Here is a 24,724-nt window from a genome sequence, read left to right as displayed (position 1 = left end):
AGATTAAAAACTTATATTTAGCATGGATTGATTACAAGAAAGCATTTTGACCTCCTTGTCACATATCTTGATTAAAAAAAAAGGTCTAGAAATATTTGAAGTGAATGAACTGGTAATGAACCAGTAAGCAATTATCATCACACAGAAAACTCACCTAATAATCAATGGAGACAATTCAAGAGAGGAATTTTTATGATAATTTCCAGATATTTGGAGAGAATGTTGTTCTCTGAGCAAATGATAGCGTTTGGGCATCAAAACTAGAGTTTTCCAGGGTAGATGGTAGCTGGGTTGGCCTTTCGCAGGAGAGTGGTTACTTGAGGAGGGGGGGGGGGATGCAAGGTATAATGCAGAATCAAATGGAGTCTGGAGGGAATAATACCAGGTATAGAAATACTGATAGGGCATTGGTATTTCTTTATACAATTTTATACAAGCGTAAGCCAACCTTTCACGAAAGGTTGGCTTACGCTTGGATCCGCCGAAACTTTTATAGTTTCTATATTCAGCATGAAACTCTTGTAGTTTTTCTATTCGGCTTTGAAATAATGCTGGATTCAATATCCACTTAATTTGAATAATTTTGCATCACCGAAGTGAAGCCTTTTGGCTCTCTTTTTCAGTAATTCTTGGTGCCTTTTGTGATGTGACACCTTTTTTAGCAACTCGTATGGTAAAGTATAAGTTCTGCATCACTTCAACCTGAGTGTTTGTGGGTCTGGCTCCCACTGACAAGACCTCAACAATGGTTGAAACTGGTCTGGGTAGTCTCCCCCATAATGTATAACATCATACATGTCCACTAGGAGATGTGTTTTACATTATGAGTAATACAGCAATCCCTCGATTAGTGCACCTAATGCGTTCTTTAAAACAGGTGCATTAATCGAAAATGCACTAATCGAATATAATAACATATGGGAAAAAGTATAATTTGTTCCTCAAATTTCTTTTTTGAACATTAATTTTTTTATAAAAGAATTAAGGTATGTCTCAGGGCCTAGTTAAAGGAAAACCATGAAGCTGAAAGACAATAAAACATATTCAGAATATAAATTTTATTATTCTACTTCTTAACAAAGAATTGAGCTAACGTAGTTTGTGGGCATTTTGTTTCTTTTTTTTTTTCATACAACTGACAGTATGGCCTTATTGCCTCTTCTAATCTTCTGCAAATTTTACTGCTTCTCTCTTCATCAGGGTCAGCCTCTAAGCATTGCTGCTTAAAAACTTCCATTGTACAAAAAATATTTTCAAATTGTTTCTGTGAAATCTCTTTTGGCTGACTATCAGTGGTTAAATTTTCTTCATATTCTTCGGGATCTTCCCGCTGTGCATCTAAATTTAGCAGGTCGGAATCACTCAATTTTTCAGAATTTCCAACTGTTATACAAGCAAAATAGTTACCACTTTAAAAACTACAATGATCATAAAAGAGAAGTTAATATTCTGACGTGTAATAATAAACAACTCATCCCAGAAGGCGGATTGATTACCCTATTATCGGAATGGATTCTCCTTTTTGTGACATGCGCAGAAGTGTCGAAGGGTTTCGAATCTGTGGGCGTACTATAGCAGACGACATAAATTTTGGCACTAAAAATTTGGACCTTAATATACATATTGTACATGGAAGTAGTGTAGTATGCCATTAAAAATAACTTTGTAAAATGTTTTAAATCGATAACTAAATTATTTCATTCTGGTGAGTGATTTTTTTAAAATAGTTAGCCATAAAAATGTATAGATAGAAAACAAAATAAATGTTACAGAAAATCTGTAACATTTATTTTTAAGATGGATATAGGCACACTAATCAAATTTGGGTATCGAAAAAAATGACGCACTAATCGAAAATACACTAATCGGGAGCATACTAATCGAGGGATTACTGTACTAAGGATAGTGATTGGAGCTTAATCCACCTTTACTACAAAATGCCCCTGTCATGAAAGGTTGGCTTACCTTGGATCCGCCAAAATTTTTATAGTTTCTATATTCGGCATCAAACTCTTGTAGTTTCTCTATTCAGCTTTGAAATAATGCTGGATTCAATATCCACTTAATTTGAATAATTTTGCATCGTCGAAGTGAAGCATTTTGGCTCTCTTTTTTAGTAATTCAAAATGTTATATTCAGGCAATGACAATCAAGGAAAAGAAGGAGTACACATAGTATTCAACACTAAATACGAGGCTAATCTTCTTGAATGGCAGGCAGTCTCAAATAGAGTGATGTGGGCAAATATGAGAATGGGGAACTGGACAATGAGATTTATTTGTGCCTATGGTCCCACAGAAGGTTCTACTAAGGTAGAAGTGAAGGAATTTTTTGAAGCTTTAGAGAAAGCAACTGGCACAATGAAAAAGAAAAAGTTGGTCTTTGTTGGGGATCTAAATAGCAGAGTAGGAAATGATTGTCAGATATACAAAAATATTTTGGGAAAATTTGGAGAAAAGAGCAAAGCTAATAATAATGGCAAATACCTGTTAGATTTCTACTCAGGACATGGACTGGTTATTACTAACACCATGTTCCAACATAAAAATGTGCACAAATTCACATGGAGAGAAGAAGCAAGTAATAAGGAAAGTCTTATTGACTATGTTATTGTTGATAGTGATGTTTTCTCCCTAGTGCAGGACACCAGAGTGTACAGAGGATTTGAAATTGGAAGCAATCACTATTTAGTCTTGAGCAGGATAAAATTATTATTATTATTATTATTACCCCAAGCCCTCATGGAGTCAAAGACTCATCTGGGAGGTCCTTTTATCAGACACAGCTCATCATACCGTTGAACACATTCAAACTCCTTGCAGACACTACACTCTCAGGCAAGGCATTCCAATCATTCACAACTCTGCACGAAAAAAACCTGCCTCTCACACCCTCTTTATACAGTTTCCAGTGGAAGATCAGGGGAGAACCAGAGGTCATCCCTGGTTCTCCCCTAATCTCCCACTATTTTCTGTAGCATTGATCCTATAACAATCCCTTAATAACTTGTAGGTCTCTATCATATCTCCCCTCTTCTTCCTGTCCACCAGACTCTTAAAGTTGCATCTTTAAGAGTCTTTCCTCATATTCGACATTCCAGAGGTCAGAAACTACCTTAGTCAATCGCTTTTGGACCCTTACATTGAATTTCATGTTGAAAGAAATAACATGTAAGAAAGTTTTAAAGCAAATTAAAGTTGAGCAGCTCTCAGATGTGAACTGTAGACTAAAATACACAAAGTTTATTGAAGAAAAAATGAGAGTTTGAGAATAGGAACCAAACCTTGGAGATTCAGTGGCAAGCCTTGAAGAAAACCCTGATTGATTCAGCCAGAGAAGCATATGGTGAGGTTGTCTGCAAGGATAGAAAAATCAGAACTCCATGTTGGACACAGGAAGTTAATGAGGCAGTGAAGGAAAAGAAGAAAGCATATCAAAAGTTCCTGGCAAATAAGTCAGCTTGTGCTCTTAGAGAATACAGAGACAAATGTAAGAAAGTTAAATAATAAATTTAGTTTATCCTTTATCCAAGTGTAAGCAAACTAAGTTTGCACCTGAAAGTATCTTCAGGACTGGGGTAAGATGGTACAACATCAGGGCGACTCCTTGCAAAGGTGGAGCAAGCTACCAATACTCCTATCTCAGTATCTCCCATAATGCAAAACACATCTCCTTGCGGATATGTCTAATGTTATGCATTAAGGGAAGAGCCACTACCCAGACTAGTTTCGACCTTTATTGAGGTGGGTGAGAGTAAAGAATAAACCCATCATCGGCCTATTGAAAAATAAAGGGGTCAGAGTGCCCCCGAAGAGAAGTAAAAGAGGGGTAAGGAAGTGACAGAAAGGTCAAGGTGGGGTGCTGGGGGGGAGGGGAGGGGAAGAGGAGAGGAAGCAGAATAGGATGGGAAGGGTGGGAGGGGAGGTGGGGGATAGGGATAAAGAAGAAAAATAGTAGGCCTCAGCTCATTATTCTCATCTTGCTAGCTTAAAGCTATCAAGTGATATTTCCTCACCCTCCTCGGAGATCTGCCTCAAGAAATCAAAAGGACCACGGAGGTAGCCGGTGCCCAGGTGACCCGCCCCTTCAGGGCAGAGCCCGCCTCAAGTTGGCCTGTGCTGCCTGGGTTTTTCCTCCGAACTACCTCCGTGGGAGACCAGGAAACAAAACAGACCTCGGGGGGGGGGACGCAGAGACCAAGAAGATGACTCGGAGTGGAGCTGCTGCTGCAGATGGAGATCTTAAAGCAGCAGCAGGCAGAATTTGATGGTGTTGTTTCTGACAGTACACAGGATTGGAGGTGAACACCATTTGTTGTTAAATTTGGTGTCACCCAGAGCCTCTCTCTCGAGATGTAAAAATCTTCTTAAGGAGCCATAGAACATGTAGAGGACGATCCGAGAGAGATCAAACAGACTCGGAGGATTAGCATAGTTGGAAAATTTTTTCCTAACCTTCCAGATGTGATATTTGAATTCATTGATGATAAATACTAGTAACTTCTGCCTGTTGTTGGCTGGTGGAGCGAACTGCAGGAAGATCACTTGCTCCTGCAGTAGGAGGGGGATGTGGAGCACATCGCTTACCCTCCTCCAGATGAAGATGGAGATGGGACACCCGTAGAAAGCGTGCTCTACGGTGTCCGGGCTCCGGCAGAAGCTACATAATGGGTCCAGGTTGTTGTTGAACCACTACTTATTCACATTGACTGGAAGGTGTCCATAGGCTATCCTCCAGGCCAGGTCCTTTTTCGACGGATAGCCTCGATGTTTAGATAGGTGGCCGAAGAGGATGTCATTGTTGTTGATTCCTAGATCCGGAACGTCAGTATGAAGGATGTTAAGGAGATGATCATACCACATCTTGCTGTTCCGGATCCTGGCAGTGTTGACACCTGACGAGTGGAGTTGTTGTACTAGCTGGTAAAGTCTATTGTAATCCTCTGGAACAATATCCGCCTTGGGACCCTGGTGGGCTGGGATCCCAAAAAGGGGAAGCTTGAAGTCTAAGAAATACCGCACAGGATAGCTGCAGGGATGGTTGGTCTGTAGTATCCTGCTAAGATGGAAGGCGGCATTGCTCAGGTATTTGATGTTAAGGACGGGGAGGCCAAAGCCCCCCAGCTTCTCCGGAAGTTGAAGGATCTTCATGTCAACCTCCTGGCGTAGACTGCCCCAGAAGAACTTCAAGGATTTCCTGTAAAGCCGAAGTTCTTGATCTTCGTTGATGTTTGTTATATTTATGATGTGCTGGTACATAGGGCACAAGATGGTCTTGATGACAGTAGCCCTAGAGGAGAGCGACAGCTGTGTGTTTGTCCAGTCCTTGAGATGCTCGACTGTGGTGTTGATAAGTTGTTGAATGTCGAGCACAGGCTCTGCTGCAAATGGGACCCCCAGGATGGTGAGGGGTCTCCTGTAGGGACGAGACCCATGGGGATGTTGTTTAGGTCCCAGACTCCATATGTCTTGATCTTAGTTTTGTCGGGGTTGGGTGTTAACCCCGACACTTTGAACCTCTCTAAGATGTTGAAGAAGCTCTGTATGGAGTCGTTGTCCCTGAGGGTGCCCACCATGTCGTCTGCATATGCAATTACTATGGAGTCATCCATGGTGAGTGGTAGTGGAATCCCTCTCACAGCTCTTGAGCTGTTGACTGCCCGTAGAAATGGCTCAAGGGCTAGTGCAAAGAGCAGTGGACTGAGGGGACACCCTTGTTTGACCCCTTTCTGGATGTTAATGGGGTCCAAGAGGTGTCCATTGACGAGGAGGCAGGTGGAGCTGTTCATGTAACTTCCTCTGATGATGGAAAGCAGTCCGCTGCTGACTCCAACTTTCTGCAGGATGTTGAACAGAAAGGAGTGCCGGACGCTGTCGAACGCTCGGTTGAGATCGATGGTCAGCAGTGCCATTGAGTACGTCTTAAGGTTGACCAGACGTAGCAGTTCTCGGATCAGAATGAGATTAAACTCCATTGATCGGCCAGGAACACCATACACTTGTGTGCTGTTGATGACGTATCTCATCCCTAGCTTCAGTCTGTCATTGAGAACACGGGCGAGGATCTTGTAGTCTGTGTTCGACAGACTGATGGGCCTCCAGTTTTTGATGTTGGATGGATCCCTGTTGGCTTTGGGGATGAACACTGTATGGCATTCCACGAATTCTTGCGGCACGTTCCCTGTGTTGAGAAACTTGTTGAATAGTGCCACGAGAATGGGGAGGATGTAGTCCCAGGCTTCTCGATAGAGTTCTGTGCTTAGTCCGTCTGGCCCAGGCGCTTTCTTTGTACAGCACTGCTTGAAGGCTGATGTTATTTCGGCCGCTGTAATTGGTGCATCCAACCCTGCTTGGATGTGTACAGGGAAGGGGTCAATATTCCAACAGGAGTAATCTTGGGGGGTACTGTTATCCTGGTAGAGGGTGTTGTAGTACACCCGCCTTCAGTGATGGTGGTGATGGTTCTCTCCTGTCGAAAACTGACATAGCGCCTGTTGTAGAAAGCAGCCGATTGCCTGTCTTCCGAGCGGAGGTGGAGTCGGATCTTGGTGTTCTTGTCTTCCACTTGCTTCTGTCTCTCCACTTCAATGTCGAGATTAATGTCACGGATGGCGTTGTGACATGGAAAGCCTTGGCATTGGCTGGCCACGAACCAGCTTCTTTCCTTGTATAGATCACGAAGCCGAGATCTTCTGAGAAAGGCACGTTCTAGGCCCCATTTTATCATGTTTTCTTTGATGTTAGATTTTAGTTGTGCCCACGCGTCCCAGTCCCAGCCAGCGGTTAAGTTGGTTAAGCTTAGCGGAGAACAAGGACGGGAAGTCTGGTGGTAACTTCCAGGGGCCCGGACCAACTTCTACTGCTTCTAGTGGATGATATGTGAGCACAACCATTTTGTGGTCTGAGATGGTATAATTAATTTGAACGTGCCTTATGGCTTCGGATCTGGAGACAAGGGAGGGTGATAGGTAGAACCGGTCGAGCCGTGTGCCGATACCTTGGCCTGTCCACGTATAATCCCGGCAGTAGGGGTTGTGAGCCCTCCAGATGTCCGTTAGCTGGAGATTCTTGAGGTGAATTCCCAGTTGCCTGTAGCCAGCAGTACCTGTATTGGGATTACCCCCCACTTTATCGTAGGCTGGGTCCGCCACGCAGTTAAAGTCCCCCATCAGAATGAAGTGATGGGCGCCATATAAGTAAGTGTAAAGTGACTGGAAGAAAGTCGATCTTGATGTTGGATCTACTGGGGCGTAGATGTTAATGTACCTGGTGGTACAGCCCCGGTACTTCCAGTCAATGGCGAGAACTCTCCCTTCTGCATCCCTCTGGATGTTATAGAAGGCTCCGAGGAGGGGGGCTAGCATAAGTACCCCGACCCTGGTACTGTTTCTGTTGCCGAAGCTCCAAAACGATGTTACTGGGTGGGGTACTTATGGCTTAGTTCCTGCATGTCCTTGTAGTGGAAAAAGTGTGTTTCCTGCAGGAACAAAAGCCGGATGTTGAACGCTAGCATGAGCTTCCACACCTCCTCTTGTTTTGATGGTGAGCAGAGCCCTCTAATGTTGAGCGAGGCAATGCAAAAAGGGGGTGGCGGCATTATGATGTTTTACGTTGTTATACCCGGCCTAGGTCCTTGATTCGCAATTGCTTGACATATTTTATTAAAGCTTTAATTTGTGGGGGGGAGGTAGTATATCCCTCACCCTGCAGACCGGCTGCCAGTTCTGCATACGAGCTCGAGAGGACCTCGAACTCGTGACGACTGTTCTTAATCTTAAAACTTGCTAATTTATTGTCCACTATTTGATGGTCAAAGCAGTTGAATTGGGAGCCGGTGTGTCTACTAATTTTAGAGTTAATGCTCTCTTGATGGCGGGAAGGGGTTTCCACCTCCATTTCGGACTCAGATGTTGTTGAGTCCGTGCTTTTGCTGGAGCAGCTTCGATGTTTTTTCCCCATTTTAGGGAAAGCCTGCTCCTTCCTCTTCTTAGGAGGTTCTTTGGAGGGTGGAAGTTGATGTTTCCCTTCCTCTGTCTTCTGTTCTTCTGCAGGGTGGACGCTGGCTGCTATAGGGGAAGTATTAGAAGCGTCTACAGATGAAGCTTCCTCCGATGTTGTTGAGGGGGGGGGGATAACTGGTGAAGTGTTATCCATAGCTTCTTCTGTACCCTCGGTTGTTTGTTGTTCCTCCGTCGCTGGTAGTGGTACGGTTGAAACGACCGAGGGGGGGGACTGTTTCCTCAGCTAATGTTGTTGCTGCGGGGGAAACAGTACCTTCTGCTGTTGATGGTGCAGGACGTTTCGTAATTTTTCCTAGAACTGTTTGAGAGAATGTTTTCTCCCCGATGGTGTTGGGGAGTACCGGAAATTCACCGGTGTCTTGAGCAGGCTGCGGGTTCAACGGTTCAATCGGTGCCCCTGCCCGCTCTGCAAATGTGCGCAGAGGACACGATGTTATTTTGTGCTCTGTATTGGAGCACTTTCAGCAGGGGTGTGGGCACTGGCTGGAGATGTGCCCGACGCCGACGCAGTTGAAACACTTGGCTCGGGGGCAGTCACTACCCAGATGTTCAGTTGAGCCACATTACAGACACTGTCTTTGTACCCCGGGATAATTAACCATGACACGCGACGTGCCGATGGTAACGAGGTTTGGCACTGGCTGTCGCATGTCCATGGTAAAGGTGACTTCGCCGGAGTACCAGGCGGGGGTCCTCCTTAGAGATGCTCTTCTTTATATTACTCACTTGCCCCCACTTACTAAACGTTTGTACAAGCACATCTTCTCCGCCTTCTAGATATTCCATAGGGAAGCGGTCGATCTTAATTTGATGTACTTGTGACCCCACCATGGTAGGGGTCACCTGCTTCCCTTGGACGGGGAAACCCTTCAGAAGTTGATCTCTCAAAGCTAAATTCTTGACTACTATAAGAAATCGTCCTCCTCCATACGGGGTGAAGGAGTAGATGTTAGAAACTCCTATTATCTCTTTAAGGGCTGTAGTAAGTGCTCTAGGATCCTCCATTCCTGGAATCTCCACTCCTAATGTCCGGGTCCTGGGGGGGACGGGGATTACTCTGCTCATGGTTGATCTCTGCGTTCTAAAAAAAAGAGAAAAATAAAGAGTCCTAAGACTCTGTAAGGAAATCCCGTAGTGCGTATAAACGCACTACCAGCAAGTTAGTAGAGTTAGAACTAAGAATACAAAAGGTTAGTACAACCAACTAAATAACAAGTATAAATAACAAATTATTATTAGTAAGTAACAAATTTAACAATGAATAAATACAATACTGTCCTGCGGCAATCGAGGTCTCTTCAGTGGGAGCCAGGCCCATGTGGAGATACCAGGCAGAAGCATTAGCAAGGTCATCTCTACCTATAGGAGTTGCCAAATGGTGTGCCACCCTTTTTTAATAAATTACTCTGGATTTAGAGAAAGATGTTGAAAGTTTATTTTTCACTTGGTTAGAGTATAATACATTTAGTTTAATCCTTTATCCAAGTGTAAGCAAACTAAGTTTGCACCTGAAAGTATCTTCAGGACTGGGGTAAGATGGTACAACTTGCTAATGCTTCTGCTTGGTATCTCCACTTGGGCCTGGCTCCCACTGAAGAGAGACCTCAATAAAGGTCGAAACTAGTCTGGGTAGTGGCTCTTCCCTTAATGCATAACATTAGACATATCCGCAAGGAGATGTGTTTTGCATTATGGGAGATACTGAGATAGGAGAGTTGGTAGTTTGCTCCACCTTTGCAAGGAGTCGCCTTAGTGTTGTACCATCTTACCCCAGTCCTGAAGATACTTTCAGGTGCAAACTTAGTTTGCTTACACTTGGATAAAGGATTAAACCAAATTTATTATACTCTAACCATAAGAAAGTTAAACACTGTGTAAAACTAGCTAAACAAAAGTCATGCAAGAACATAGAAAATAAATATCAAGAAGGTGGCAAAATATTCTGGAGGTTGTTGAAGAGGCTTAGAAATGGAGGAAAGAGTGCTGTAAAAGTTAGAGATGATAAAGGTGACATGAAAACTGGAGAAAAAGATATCCTTGAAGTATGGAGTAATTATTTCGAAAAATTGCTAAATGAAACAATAAGTGGTAGCACAGTGGTAAAAAAAAAAACACTAAACAGGCATACAGTCAGGAATACACATCCATACTTGAAGTAGAAAAAGCCATCAAAGGCTTGAAATGTGGATAGGCAGCAGGAGTAGATGATATTCTACCAGAAATGCTGAAGTATGGTGGTATAAAAGTCTTACAGTGGCTGCACTGCATAGTACAGAAGGGCTGGACAGAGGGACGAATTCTCAATGATTGGAGTAGAGCACTCATAGTACCCATATATAAAAAGAGAAATAAAACTGAATGTGAGAATTACAGTGGTATTTCCCTACTGAGTGTTCCTGGTAAGATTTATGCAAGTATACTTGAGAAACGTTTGAGAAGAATCATGGAAGAAAAGCTTGGTGAAGAACAAGCTGGATTCAGGCCAAATAGAGGCTGTCAGGGTCAGATCTTCACTTTACGACAAATAGTTGACAAATCATGGGAATATAACAATGATCTGTATTTACATTTTGTTGATCTGGAAAAGGCATATGACAATGTGCCAAGAGAGAAGCTATCCAATACGCTACAGTTATATGGTGTCAATGGGACATTATATCAAGCAATACTTAGTCTTTATTTGAGTTGTAAGTCAGCAGTTAGAATTGAAGGAAGTACAGGAAGATGGTTTAATGTTAAATCTGGTGTGAGACAAGGATGTACATTATCCCCTCTGTTATTCATTATCTATATGGATCACATTATGAAGGAAAGTGGTATTAAACATGATATCAAAATTGGAGATGTTAATGACAGCTCTTTGCTTTATGCTGACGATGTTTTACTTCTAAATAAATCCGCTACAAGTCTGCAAGATTCCGTGACTAAATTGAATAACACACCATATCTATTACAACATAAAGTGTTGTGTTAGATATGGTATGAAGGTCAGCAATAAAAAGATAAAGACAATGAAAATAGGCAGAATCATTAAAATGTCGACTGTGTTGTGAACGGAGAACCTGTGTAACAAGTAAAACATTTCAGTTACTTAGGCACGATTTTTAGTGAATATGGTAAATTAATTATGGAAATAGACAACAGAATTAGCAAAGCTGGTATGGTGGGAAGTCAATTGAATAAATTCATATGGAATAAGAGAGAAATTAGTCGGAACACTAAATTAGCTGTATACAAGACAGTGTTCAAACCAGTTGTAACTTATGGATCTGAGAGCTGGGTTAGAAGTAAAAACACTTGACTAGAGACTGCAGATATGAGAGTTCTGAGAAAGATTAGAGGCGTGAACAGATGGCATCAATGGCAAAATCATATTAAAAACGAGGATATTAGGAAAGAACTTGACATTGTCAGCATCCAGGAATGCGTTAGAGAGCTAATCTTAGGTGGTATGGTCACTTAAACAGAATGGGCAAGGAAAGATTAGCAAAACAAGTGTTCTCTATCAGGTTGGCAGGAAAACGACCCAGAGGAAGACCAAGATATAGTTGGACTGATACAGTACAATGTACCTAGATGATAGAAAGATAAGATCCGATATTGTTGGAGCCTTGACATGTAACAGACTGAATTGCAGAATAATTGTAGATAGGAAGTTAGTAATGATGTAAATTTTTCATGTAGTACTATCATATGCTGTACAACCCTTGAGGGTATATGGCAGGATTTGATGATGATGGAATTGTGGTAGAGGGAAAATGGATGCAATGTTAATAAATGTAAAGTCATGAGCTTTGGCATGATTAGATATCCAATGTCATACTGGCATGCCAGTAGAATAACCGGTGATCAAATCATTGTTTCTTTAGCTTCCTGTGTGAAATGTAACTCAGCTTGTCCTTTTATATTTGAAAACACTCCAGATGATGACCTTAATATGAAGGTAGAAACGTTGGGGAATTAAAATAGTTATTTATAACACAGTTGTGAAGTCCATAATTCTCTACTAAATGTTCCAGGTACGATTTATGCAAGCATACTTGAAAAGAGGTCGATAAAGATTGTGGAAGAGAAATTTGGAAAAAGAACAAGCTGAGTTCAGGCCAAATAGAGGTTGTCAAGATCAGATTTTCACTTTATAACAAATAGTTGATTAATTGTGTGAATACAAGTGGGAACCTTATGTACAGACAAGGATCTGTACATAAGGTTTGTAGATCTGGAAAAGGAATACAACACGGTACCCAGAGAAAAGCTTTTCAAAACACTACAATTATGTGGAGTGAATGGAACATTTTACAGAGCAATACATAATCTATATTTAAATTGTCAGTCAGCAGTTAGAATTGATGGAAGTACAGGAAGATGTTTTGATGTAAAATCAGGAATAAGACAAGGAAGCACATTATCTCCACTCTTATTCATCATCTATATCGATCCATTTATGAAAGAAAGTGGCATTAGGTCTGATATTAGAATTGGAGATGTCAAACTTAGCTCTTTGCTTTATGCAGATGATGTTGTACTCCTAAAATACATCTTGTACTAGTCTCCAGTATTCATTAACTAATTAGCTAGATAGTTTTGAGAGAATGTGCTAGGGAATTGACAATACCTTTAACGTTGCTTTTCAATGAAAGTCTGGCTTTGGCAAAGGTGCCCAGGGAATGGAAGGAAGGTAAGATAGTGCCATTGCATAAGGGTGGTAACAGACTGGAAGTGTCTAATTATAGGCTAGTCTGTGTGTCATCAGTAGTTGTTAAGATCTTGGAGAAAGTAGTGAGGGACCGTGTACAGCATTGGGCAGATGAGGGTAATGTTATCTGTGAGAAGCAACATGGATTTGTGAAAGGACGCTCTTGTTTTAGCAATATGCTAGCCTTTTATAATAAAGTTACAAGAGCATTAGATGAGGGAAAGGCATATACTGCAATTTTCTTAGACTTAGCGAAGGCATTTGACAGGGTGCCACATGATAAGCTGATATTTAAGTTGCAGCACATGGGTCTGGATGTCAGATTGGTCAACTGGATTCAGGATTGGCTGTCTGATAGGTATCAGAGAGTTGTGTATGGTGGAGCAGTTTCCAGGAGGCAGAGGGTTACAAGTGGGGTCCCACAGGGCTCAGTACTAGGACCTATATTGTTTAACCTTTATATCAATGACATAGCCAGTGGATTGCAGGGGGATATTCAGTTGTTTGCGGATGATGCGAAGCTTGGAAGGATTATTAGTAATAGTGCAGATGTGGTAGCCCTGCAAGATTATTTAAATAAGCTAGATAGTTGGGCAAATGAATGGGGGTGTCAGTTTAATGCAGCAAAATGTAAGGTCTTGAGGTTTGGGAAACATCGATGGGATGCTGCATACACTATGGGAGGAGTTATACTGGAGGAAGTAGGGGAGACAAGAGATCTGGGGTTGATGATTGATAGAAACCTGAAGTTTAGGGGACATATTGCAAAGGTGGTGAAGGTAACACAGAGGATTGCGGCTATTATGAGAAGGACACTGACCTGCAGAGATAAGAGGGTTATCATTCCATTGTATAAGTCTCTGATCAGACCACACTTGGACTATTGTTCTCAGATTTGGTCCCCAGGATTTGAAGGGGATAAATTAACTGTGGAAAGGATACTAAGACGGATGACAAAGATGGTTTCAGGACTGTACAAGGATAGTTATGAGGATCGGCTGAGAGAATGTGGACTGCAGAGTTTGGTGGATAGAAGAAGGAGAGGTGATATGATTGAGACTTTTAAACTGTTGAGAGGTGGTTACAGGGTTGACACTGGGGAGTTCTTTCGCTTGGTTGATCAGCGGGAAGGAGTGATGACAAGAGGCCATCCCTGGAAGTTACGAAAGGAAACTGTGAGCAAGAGGGTAAGGAGTGGTTTCTTTGTGTGGAGGGTGGTTGAGCCGTGGAATGCATTGCCTGATGGAGTGGTGGGAGCGAGAACGGTCAGTGAGTTTAAGGAGTGGTATGATAAACTTTGTGTTTCTCAGGGGGGGACCTCCCCTTGATGAGTCTTGACAGACTTTATGTCTTAAAAAGGACCTCCCTCGATGAGTCTTTTGACTCCTTGGAGACCTGAATAATAATAATAATAATTAACTAAATTAAATAACAGCTGTGACAAATTTGCCATGAAAATCAGCAATAAACAGACCAAAACTATGAAAATAGGCAGGAGATTAGAAAACTTCAACTACATTCTGAATGGAGATCCTAAAGAACAAGTAAAATTTTTAGGCACTGTTTTTAGTGAAGATGGCAGGTTAAATCTGGAAATAGACAACAGAATAAGCAAAGTTGGCACAGTGGGTAGCCAGATGAATAAATTTATATGGAATAAGAGAGAAATTAGCCAAAACACCAAACTTGCAATATGCAAAACAGTGTTTAAACCCATTTTAAGTTATGAATTTGAGAATTGGGTTAGAAATATAACACTTGATCAAAGACTAAAAACCACACATTTGAGGGTTCTGTGAAAAATTAGTGGAGTGAACAATGGCATCAATGGCAGAATCATATTAAAAATGAAGGTATTAGAAAGGAGCTTCCTGATATTATTTGCATTCAAGAATGTAGGAGCAGAGCTAATCTAAGGTGGTATGACCACTTAAATGTACAAAGGCGGATAACAAAGATGGTGTCAGGACTGTACAATGTTAGTTATGAGGATCGGCTGAGGGAGTGTGGACTGCAGAGTTTGGTGGATAGAAGGAGAGGTGATATGATTGAGACTTTTAAACTATTGAGAGGTGGTTACAGGATTGACACTGGGGAGTTCTTTTGCTTGGTTGAACAGCAGGAAGGAGTCATGACAAGGGGCCATCCCTGGAAGTTATGAAAGGAAACTGTGAGAAAGAGGGTGAGGAGTGGTTTCTTTGCATGGAGGGTGGTTGAACCATGGAATGCATTGCCTGATGGAGTGGTGAGAGCGAGAACGGTCAATGAGTTTAAGGAGTGGTATGATAGACTTTGTGTTTCTTAAGGGGGGACCTCCTCTCGATGAGTCTTGATAGACTTGTGTTTCTTAGAAAGGACCTCCCATGATAAGTCTTTTGACTCCATGGAGGGCTGAATAATAATAATAATAATAATAAATAAAATGGGTGAAGAAAGGTTAGCAAAATAGGTGTTTGATGCCATGATGGCAGGAAAGCTTCCCATTGGAAGACTAGGTGGATTGATTTGTTCAGAAGTGCCTTAGAAGCACAAAATGTTAGATATTACAGTATTAGAATGTTCACAAGTAATTGATTGATTTGGAGGAAAATTGTTCATAGGAATTTAATAATGGTGTAAACTTAATCATGCAGTGCTGTCATAGTAACCTGAGTAACTCTCCTGTCTTGCTTTTTATGGTCTTCATGTAACCGATTATCACATTATTCATCATTTACTGCCTCCAAAGTGCTTTCTTCCAGATTTCATGCTTAATCCCTTCATTCATCCATTTTACAGCCTATTTTTATTACCTGGTTCCCACCAATCTCTCTAGTACCATCGCCAGAACTCCAGAAAAATAGTTAAGCTAAGTTGAAGTATGACTGCAGTGGCTAAAGGCAACCTAAAATATTTTTATCATTATGCTGCAAGTAAAAGGAAAAATGATTGTAGAAGAATATTGAATGCAGACAGTACCCTAGTATCAGAAGCGTATGAAATAGTTCAAATAATGAGTGCTCACTTCACAAAGAGCTATCAACCTGGTGTATGTAATAGTACAAGGTGCTACTACTACATTAGATGAAGAGATAGAGGTGCATGAAAAGGAGGTTCTAGAGCTATTATTTAAATTAAGGGGATATTAAATCCCACATTGTTTTAAAAGATTTTTCCAATCTTTGAGTTTCTTATTCGGTTTTAAAACAATGTGGGATTTAATATCCCCTTAATTTAAATAATGTTTATATCGTCGAAATGAAGCTTATTAGCTCTTTATATTTAAGTAACTTAAGAGTTGCACCTGTTTGGAAACTCTTGTAACAGAGTATAAGTTCTTTTCGCTATACACTTTGGTATTAATTTGGTCTAGCTACTCACTGATGAAGCCTCAAAAAAGGCTGAAACCGGTCTGGGTAGTGACCTCCCTCCATAATATAAAAACAGCCTACATTTCCTAGGAAATGTGTTTTTACATTATGGAAAATACCTAAGAATAGCGATCAGAACTTTACCGTCTTTGCTGCGAGTCTCCGGTATTGTACCGTGTACTAGGGTCACTGCATTAGCTTACACTAGTGGTCGCCGATACTTTATAGTTTACTATACTATATTCGGCATGAAACTCTCTGATTCCAATCTTTGAGTTTCTTATTTGGTTTTAAAACAATGTGGGATTTAATATCCCCTTAATTTAAATAATGTTTATATCGCCGAAATGAAGCTTATTAGCTCTTTATATTTTAGTTTCTAGAGCTATTTCATAACCAGGATAAGAATTTTCAATTAGGACAAATGAGGTATCAGCATGTGTAGTAAATGGTTCAGCTGAACTGGCTAGCTACTTGACATGTTTGTATAATTTGACTCTTAGCTCAGGAAAAATCCTTGACTTCCTAGAGGTCTAATAATAATAATAATAATAATACACCTGATTGCTGTAATTAATTTTTCTAATAATAACAACGACCACTCCTGAGATTCTAAATGTACTATAATATTCTATTGCTCTTTTATCTTTTGGAGCATACTTTATGTAACAAAATTATTTTGGGCCTCTTTCCCCTTCCTTGGCAGGGTTGATACTTAAATTACACAGCTTGTCGGAGGCACTGCAAATTCCTTTGCACATTCTCATAGTACACAGGTCAATATCCTATCTAATCTCATTATCATATTCGCATTCAAATTCTGCAATATTCTAACACTTTCAATTCATCTACTTCTTTTCTCATGTCAGTCGCTGTTACATTCATTCAATTGTCCCCACCTTGATGACACACTCTTGCAAAGTAATCCTTCAGCAATTTAGCTTTTTTTTTGCTTTTGTGACCTCTGCCATCAGCTTTTGTTATCCTTTCACAGTTATTCCTTTTTTATACTCATCATGTAGCAAAATAACTCTAGAATTTCCTTTGGGCTACATGTTAAGTAACAAGATGTGAATTCTTCGATATTGCTTTTGTGACCTCTGCCATTAGCTTTTGTTATCCTTTCACAGTTATTCCTTTTTTATACTCATCATATAGCAAAATAACTCTAGAATTTCCTTTGGGCTACATGTTAAGTAACAAGATGTGAATTCTTCGATTCCTCATGCTATGTTTATTTCATTTCTGAGATGTGCATAATATTATGTATAATATTACCTCATTTGTAAACAAAATTTTCTGCAGAATATATTACTATTGTCCAGTTTTATAACCTTTTCCTTTGCAGATGTCACATGGCATGGTTTGTTATTCCTTTTTTATACTCATCATGTAGCAAAATAGCTCTAGAATTTCCTTTGGGCTACATGTTAAGTAACAAGATGTGAATTCTTCGATTCCTCATGCTATGTTTATTTCATTTCTGAGATGCCTTCATAATTCCTCCACTTTCCTCTCTAAAAAAATTAACAGCTCCTGGTCAGTATTCATATGTGTTCAGCTTTAGATTTACTGACCCACCTTCTTATTCTTCTCTTTCATTCCATCTACTTCTGTTCTTTGGAATAGTCTTCATCCCACCATTTTCCTTGAGTATATGGCTTTCAGATGTTCAAGAAACACATCAGCAGGTTTCTTCTTTTCTCTTAACCTTTTGTATACACTATTTTTTGCAGTCTCTGATGTATTGGATTGGTATAAAAAATACAGTATTAATGGATAACTCCATTGCAGAATTTTGGTCACTGCAGATTGCATTCAAAATGACTATCCAACAGCAGAGAGCAATACATGTTATTATTATGCACAGAAATGTGTATCCAAGCAGAAGCAGACAATTGGAGCAGCTATTTTAAAAAAAGTTTAATTTTCCAATGTAAGACTAAGTTTTAAGATGAAATTAAAACATTTTATATCGTATAATTCTCATATATCGTATCACAAACTAGTTAGAAATCAGACCTATACTGATGAACTTTTTTTTTTATTTTGCTTAAAAAATGCACAAAAAGAAATCAACCCTGAAGTTTAGCACTCTATGTATACATACATATATTCTCATTAAAAAAAAAAAGGCACCAAAAAAGTATTGTTTGGTGCATTCTATTCTACAGATATTTTCATGGGTGCTCTTCAGCAAAACTGTTATCCATTACATCACCCCCCCCCCCTTTTCTGGATTAACCCTACAATAACATATACAGAACTGATAAGGTAGAGCAGGGGATGGTCCAGAAGGGAACCTGGGGCCTATGTTGCGCATATTTTGTCATTCTCAGGAAGTGGTGGCCAAAAGTTTTTTGCTGGTGTAGTGAACACAAGCAACATGAGCAACAGAGATGAATAGTACTGCTTTTGATAGGTCTTGCAGCCTCTCATCTGTAGAATGCAGAAGAGTTATTAAAAATTTTTTTTTTAATTCAGTAGTTTTTTTTTTTTTTTTTACTTGCTAACTGATAATTTATGTGGATTTCATTTCACATTTAAATTACAGTTAAAATATGTATGGACCACTATAAACAGCAGTTTTTTCACTATGACTTTGAGCAATAAAGCCTATGTGAAGGTTAAAGTATAACTTAAGAAGAAATTTAACACTGAGAACAACAAGCTTATTATGGGGTGATTTTAATTATGGCAGTATAGATTGGAATGAAGAGATAGCATTTGGGAATAAGTAAAATGAATATTTCAAGTTCTTGAGAGACAACTATTTCAGGTAGTATGTAAAGGAGGGCACGTGAGGATCAAACATTTTAGATGCAATCATTTCATCAGAGGATGTAACTGTGAGTGAAGTTTCGCACTTCTCTCCAGTTTGTGAGAGTGATCATGAAGTGATCACCTGGGTTGTGGCTAGCCATATGAAGACTTCTGTGAGGAAAGGATATATCTGAAAGTACAAGGCTGGTGTTTATGACAAGCTTAGGAGCTATAGAATGGAATGAGGAGTTGAGCACAAAAGAAATAAATGCTGCTTTGGAACTGGTAAAGAAATACATAACAGCAACTATGTATGAATATATTCCAAAGGTCAAAAGCTGAATAAGGTAGGTGTAAAATGGATGATGAGAGGATTAAGCATGAAATTTGGAAGAAGAGGATAATGTAGTGGCAGAAAGATGAATAATGGTAGCAATTAATTGTATAAGGAGAATAAAGAGCATTCCAGGAAGGTGATTCAGTTGGTAAGGACAACAAAAGTGCAGTACAAGCTGAAATTAATCAGGCCAAGAAAACCCTCAGGAGTTTTTTGTTGATATTTGGCAAGTAGAAGGAAGAATGATTATTGTAAGATGATGTTAATGGATGAAAGTTGGAGATTGGTAACTGCTGCAGAGGACAAAGTTGAGGTGTTCAGTGAGCAGTTCATGAATCTGTTTCATTCTCAGCATAAAATCAGAAGCTCAAGTATAGAGAATGAAATGAAAGAAGACTTAATGGTGAGTGAGCAATGACAATAGGCAATGGGTATGTTCTAGGGAGTTAGCATTATTGTTGGCCTACTTATTTAACATAAGAATCTTGCAAACAGCACAAGTCCCAGAGGAGTGGAAAGAAGGCAAAATTGTTCCACTTCAAGCTTCCACAAAATTGTTCCACTTCGATCTGTATATCTGGAGGTCATATTTAAGATGTTGCAGAGGTTGGTGAGATATATGGTATGAAAGTGGATTGATAACGGTGGTATTCTTTGTACTTGTCAGCATTGATTTGTTAAAGAGAGATCATGTTTTAGAAACTTGCTTTACTATAACAAGGTGACAAATGTATTGTTGAAGAAGAAAGACACATTTATGGTGGTATACTTAAATTTTGCAAAGGCTTTTAATAGATTGCCACACCAGAAGTTGGTCACTAAACTGAAGCAGATGGGATTGGATAACAGGCTAGCAAGTTGAATAGATAGCTTGCTATCAGATAAGTATCAGCAAGTTGTGTATGGGGGGGGGGGACTATTTTGAATGAGAAAAATCTCTAATGGTATGCCACAAGGGTCAGATATAAATGATATTTAGAAAGGTTTAATTGGTGATATACAGCTGTTTGCAGCTGATGCAAGACTGAAGAGAGAGAGATGAGGAATCAAGCAGATACTGTGACCTTACAGGGGGACTTGAATAAATTGTATGAGTGGACAACAGTATGAAACTGCCAATTCAATATTGCAAAGTGTAAGGTTCTGAAATGAGGTAGAAAACAATGGGATGCAAAGTATACACTTGGTGTTGAAATTTTGTAAGATGTTGAGGAGATAAGAGACTTTGGAGTGGTGGTGGTGGACAAGTATCTGAAGTTCAGAGATCACATTGCATAAGTTGTGAAGACATCGCATCAGATTATGACAATGATGCAGTGAACCATAACTTGCAGAAATAAAGAGGTTCTGGTACTATTGTATATGGCCTTGATTACACCTCATATCATCTATATGAGGTACACAGATTTGTTCCCTTGATTTTCATGGTGATGAGGATATATTGGAAAGGGTCCAGAAAAGACTGAGGTTGTAACTGGTCTTTAGGATTTGAGATATAAGGACAGATTGAAGGAATAGGAGGAAGAGAGGGAATATGATGAGACATTTATGTTGGTAAAGGCTTGTTACAGGTTAATGTAAAAGAAATTTTTTATAGAATGGGAGAAGTGGGTAGAAGAAGGGAAGATGTTAATAATAATAATAATTATTATTATTATTATTATTAACGTCTGATGTTAATAATAACAATAACCATAAAGAATGAATTAAAAATAACATTGAAATCTTACTTATGAAAAAAAATAGTTGAACTCTTAGTGGAATCTTAGTGATTATTTTTGGTAGCATTTTACTTACTTTAGACTGTAAAGTTGAGAGCAAGAGAGAGAGAGAGAGAGAGTGTGTGAAATTTAGTATGCAATATCATTCAGAATGTATTTTTCATGGTACTGATGTGTGTGAGAAAAATGCCATCCAAAGCATCCATCCTGGTTAATTGGACTTAGCATGAGGAATTTCATAAGATGTAGTGTGAATGTGTTCATTGTGGTCACTGACAAAAGTGAATGGTTTGTGGTATGAAAGCGAGACTGGGGAGAGTCAGAAATTTTGTATGCGAGTACAAGAGATGAGAGTCTTGTGGAAAGTAGGAGAATGACATGTCTGATATCTGTGCTGTAAGAGAAGATAGTTAATGTGTTGTCGAGAACATGAAAGAAGTGCATGATAGTTTGCAAAATACTAATGAGAATATGAAAGAACTTGTTAAAGGTAATGTAGATCATAAGGTGACAGTAAGAAATGAAATAGTACACCTACATGGCATTCTTAATGGGACACATGAGCTAGAGTGACTGGCTGTCATGTGGTTTCATCAGGAGGGAGATTGGAATAAAAATGAATGGGGAAAAGTATGAAGGTGAGAGAAACTGACAGTAAGGAAAAGGTATTGTATGGAGATTCAATAATATGAGGTGTACTTAATGAGAAAGTGACCAAAGCATGTTTCCTGGGTTTTGAAGATTAAGAATGTTAGTGAAGCTGTTTTCAGATGGGAGAAGCAAGATAATTGATTGTCGTGGCTGGCACAAACAATTTGAAAGGTGAGAAATATGCAATGAGGAAATATATGAAGGAGTTGCCAATAGAAGCATAAAATAACAATGAGAAAGCAAAGATCGTGAATCTGTTGCCTCAGTATAACAGAACTGAATTCAGAAGTAAGGTCATGATTGCTAATGAGTGAATGAGAAGATTGTGCAGGAGGAATGGTATGCAGTCTATTGATGTATATGGAGTGAATTTGATTGATGAAAGGACTTATATATTGATTGACTGCATATGAATGGTTTTGCAGTTTAATGTTTGGAGAGAATGTTGTTCAATGAGAGATTTGAAGAGCAAAATCATGGAAACTAGAAGTATTGGGAGGGATGCAGTCAAGTGTGGTTCAGCCACCCCTGATACAAAGGGCATGTGGGAACAGAAATGTTTATGCTATATTGAATTCAATTTCACAGGTTTTGAATCTATTATAATGTAATATATTATAATGACATTATACAACAGTAACTGTGGGTCCAAGAAATATGCATGCACAAATGCCAAAAGTATCAGATATAAATGAGAGGAGATTTGAGTACTAGTCAGCTCGACTTGGGCAAAAATTATAGGCAATCAATAAGAATCAGTTGAGAGAAAATGATGTTTTTGTTACAACGATAGAATATAAAGGGTAATGTATTTTAAGGTTGGATAGAAGGAAAAGGACAGGTAGTGGGCTGATGATACGAGGACTGTTCGTCCATGCAAAGTCTAAGAGATGGTGCCACCAGTACGTATTGAGGTTATTTTTTAGTTGCTGGCAACTGTTGGAGGATCACACACTAAGTTTCAGTCAGATAGATCTATTACTCTGTGTTTGGCATTCATTTGAATCGATCAAGTACCGTGATTTGTGAAAAATGGATGAGAAAGAATTTCGTGTAGTGATTAAAAATTACTTTTTGAAAGGCAAAACAGCTCAGGAAACCAAAGCTAAGCCATATAAACATCATGGCGAGTCTGCACCTTTGATTAGAATGGTTTATAAGTGGTTTAGTAACTTTTGAAGTGGCCATATGAGCACACGACGCTGAACGTTCTGGAAGGCCTTTTGAGGTCACTACTTTAGAAATTATTGAAAAAATCCATGATATGGTGATGGATGATAGAAGAGTGAAGGTGTGTGAAATTGCTAAAGCTGTGGGCATCTCAAATGACCACATACATAATATTTTACATGAACATTTACATGTGAGAAAACTATCCGCAAGATGGGCAGTGTGTTTGTTCACATTGGATCAAAAGCGTCAACATGTGAACTGTTCCAAGGACAGCTTGAAGCTGTTTCAACAGAATCCAGAGGAATTTTTGCATCGTTTCATAACAGTGGATGAAACATGGATTCATCACTACCAGCCTGAGACCAAGAAACAGTCAAAACAATGAGTCGCAAGTGGGGAATCTGCACCAAAGAAAGCAAAAACTGTTCCTTCAGCAGGAAAGGTTATGGCCACTGTCTTCTGGGGTGCTCGTGGCATAAACTTCATAGACTTCTTGGAAAAGGGCAAAACCAGAGTGTATTTGCATCTTTGCTGGATCATTTAAATAATGAAATAAAGGAAAAATGACCAAACTTGGATAAAAAGAAGATTCTTTTTCACCACGACAACGCACCTGCTCACTCTTCTGCAATTGTGACTGCAAAATTGTTCGATTTACGCTACAAAGTCCTTTCGCACTCCTCCCCCCCCCTCCAGATTTGGCTCCTTGGACTACTATCTGTTTCCAAACATGAAAAAATGGCTGGCAGGAAAGAGATTTTTCAAACAATAAGGTGATTGCCAAAAAAACTGTATGTAAAAAGGTATGTAAGTTCTTTTCACTTAAACTTTGATATCATCCAGGTCTAGCTACTCACTGATGAGACCTCAAAAAAGGTTGAAACCAGTCTGGGTAGTGACCTCTCCTCATAATATAAAGCAGTATTACATCTCCTAGGAGATGTGTGTTTTTACATTATGAAAAAATATCAAGGATAGTGAGGGAACTTGCTCCACCTTTGCTTCGAGTTGCCTTGGTGTGGTACTTCCAAGTGGTCACTTACGCTTGGATTCGCCGATAGTTCGTCGGCATGAAATGCTTAGATCGTAGTTTTCAATCTTATAGTTTCGCATACTGGCTGAAAAACAATAAGGGATTTTTATCCCATTAATTTATCAACCTATAGTATGTTAGCACCGTATATGGGTAGTGGGTTGGGAAAGGAGAAACTTGTTTACATTTGATTTAAAAGCCTGTATATTGTATTCCTTGAGAAATACATCAGGTAGAAGACTGTTCTTCTGTATAGCAGTAGTTGGGATGAAGGAGGAGGAAAAGAAATTTGTTCTGTGGGTTTCGAGGTGTACTGTGAAAGAATGTTGGGCAGCAGCTGTACGTGTTCCAATGGGCTTAGTACTGAGTGAGGGAATTATTGATGCTATTTCAGATGAACATTTGCTGTGGAAATATTTATAGAATACACAAATTGCAGAGACCAAATATCTGTGTGAAAGTGGGGGGGGGAGTGAGTTGGTAAGAGATGGGTCATTTATCAATCTAATTGCTCTCCTCTGTATTGAGTCAAGCATTTTGAGGGACTGTTTAGGAGCCCTACTCCAAATGTGAGAGCAGTATTCAATAGCTGGGCAGATTTGTGATTTGTATAAGGTACAGCTTTTCAGAGGTGAAGTAACATCTTGAACAAAAAAGAAATCCTAGTTTTTTAGAAGCTGAGGATGCAATGGTTATGATGTGTTTATACTAGGAGAGGCTGGATGTCAGGGTAATTCTAAGAAGGGAAATCTCATCTTATGTGAAATTTGGGTGTTGTCAAAAGTAATACTGGGAAGAAATGGTTCTTTTTTGTGAGAAATGACACAGAAGTGGGTTTTATTATCACTGAATTTAAAAAGAAAGTTAAAATATTTTGGACACATAGAAAGGATGGAAGGGGGACTTCTCAGAACACTTTTAGACTTTTAGAAGCTGAGGATGCAATGGTTATGATGTGTTTATACTAGGAGAGGCTGGAT

General features: G+C 39.5%; 1 protein-coding gene across 2 annotated transcripts in view; it reads left to right on the top strand.

Annotated features, from left to right (window-relative positions):
• Positions 1-24,724, top strand: part of LOC150098729 (complement factor H-like) — a 601,741-nt gene that overhangs the window by 270,556 nt on the left and 306,461 nt on the right. The gene's annotated exons all lie outside the window — the stretch shown is intronic.

Source organism: Typopeltis vanoorti, chromosome 15, assembly GCF_054136105.1.
Source record: "Typopeltis vanoorti isolate ZY-2024b chromosome 15, IOZ_Tvanoo_1.0, whole genome shotgun sequence".
Classification (NCBI taxonomy): domain Eukaryota; kingdom Metazoa; phylum Arthropoda; class Arachnida; order Uropygi; family Thelyphonidae; genus Typopeltis; species Typopeltis vanoorti.
This window is presented reverse-complemented; position numbering and strand designations above follow the sequence as displayed.